General features: G+C 39.8%; 2 pseudogenes; both read left to right on the plus strand.

Annotated features, from left to right (window-relative positions):
• Positions 1 to 9, plus strand: part of LOC108372614 (purine nucleoside phosphorylase pseudogene) — a 5,423-nt pseudogene extending 5,414 nt beyond the window's left edge.
• A 48-nt stretch (positions 10 to 57) lies between these two features.
• Positions 58 to 1,866, plus strand: LOC108372615 (purine nucleoside phosphorylase pseudogene; annotated as a pseudogene).

A 1,866-nucleotide genomic window follows, 5' to 3' on the forward strand; every position in this document is an offset into this window, starting at 1 on the left:
CAGGGTTAGTATAGAAACAAATTATGTTTCCACACTTGTTTACGAATACTGAGTGAGGGTATGCGTGCGCTCGAGATGAAAATACGAAATTATTTAAAAGATAAAAAAACGCTCTCTGAGGGTCGACTCTCATTCGAAAGTTATCTTTAAATTTGTGCACTAAAAATCGATCGCTATTTAATTGCTGCATGTAAGTTAGTTCTCCACTGTGAAAACGGCCTTTATCGTGATAAAAACTTGTTTTTTTTAACGGATGTTTTTCACCTTTTCAATAACATTCTTCAGATAGCAAAAACGCTTAATTTTTATTGGTGTAACATTTTTCAAATTGCCTGCAAATACTTACTTGGCATTGAACGTGAAAAGAGTTGGGTCGTAAAGCAATTTGTGTATGATTATTTAAACATCGCATATACATAACTTCATCTCCAATTGGCACCAATATTGTCTGTCATCCCAAAAATGATGAACCATCAATATCATCCAACGGCCATTGCATTAAGGTTTCTGTTCTATTTTCCTATTATCGTTAAATATATATTATACAACACACGATATTTATTTTACCCCTTTTTTTCTCTTTTCAGCTACTCCTATGAATTAATTAAAGAGATCGCTGATTTCTTATTGGAGCGCACCTACATTCGTCCCAAGGTTGGCATAATTTGCGGCTCAGGTCTAAACTCGATGGCCGATCACATCACAGACGCGCAAGCCTTCGACTACAAGGACATCCCGCATTTTCCTGTCTCTACAGTTGAGGGTCATGTGGGTCGCATGATTTTCGGCTATCTAGAAGGCATGCCTGTGGTGGCCATGCAAGGTCGCTTTCACTACTACGAAGGTTATCCGTTAGCCAAGTGTTCTATGCCCGTGCGCGTCATGAAGTTAGTCGGCATTGAATATCTTTTTGCAACAAATGCTGCAGGCGGTCTAAATCCCAAGTACAAGGTCGGCGATATCGTCATCGTGCGTGATCACATCAATGTCATGGGAATTGCTGGCAATTCACCACTGCAAGGACCCAACGATCCACGTTTCGGTCCCCGTTTCCCGCCCATGACCAAAGCCTACGATCGTCATTTGGTACGCAAGGCGCGAAATATTGTACGCGAGATGGGCATTGAAAATGATGTGCACGAGGGTGTCTATACGTGCATGGGTGGACCTAACTATGAAACGGTAGCCGAATTGAAAATGGTACGCAGTATGGGCGTCGATGCAGTGGGCATGTCCACCGTCCACGAAGTGATAACCGCCAGGCATTGTGATCTCACCGTATTCGCGTTCAGTTTGATAACAAACAAGTGTGCGACCGATTACGACAGCAGTGAAGAAGATGCAAATCATGAGGAAGTGGTTATGGTGGGCAAGTCGCGGCAGTCTATTTGCGGTGAACTTGTGTGTCGAATGGTAAAGAGTCTGGCAGATGACATGTCTCAGAAGAATGGAAGTAAATGATTGACGGCTGCATTAGACTAGTGAAAAAAGGATAAGAATATTAGCAAAAAAGTGAACGTGTTTATACTGCAACTGCAATTCATAATTATTGTTGTATGTAAGTGCGAGATCACTGGAAATTCATTACCATGTGGACGTAAAAAACGGTATTTTAGTAGTGTAACGTTGGCGATTTATAATATATATGTAGCTAGTTTTTAGTTGTAGTTCACTTATCTACTTATCTATTACGATGTATGTATGTTCGTATTCAGACACTTGCATTTACTGTGAAAGACAGCACATTATTACTATTTTCTACTTTTACAACACTGATAAACATATTTGTTTGATGTAGAATGTTGCTACTTATTTTTAAAATGTCTCTTAAGAGAGAAACTGTGTATGACAAAATCTTCTGTTATT

This window comes from Rhagoletis zephyria, unplaced genomic scaffold (assembly GCF_001687245.7).
Source record: "Rhagoletis zephyria isolate East Lansing unplaced genomic scaffold, Rhagoletis_zephyria_1.1 Rzeph_scaffold_05921, whole genome shotgun sequence".
In the NCBI taxonomy this organism is placed as follows: domain Eukaryota; kingdom Metazoa; phylum Arthropoda; class Insecta; order Diptera; family Tephritidae; genus Rhagoletis; species Rhagoletis zephyria.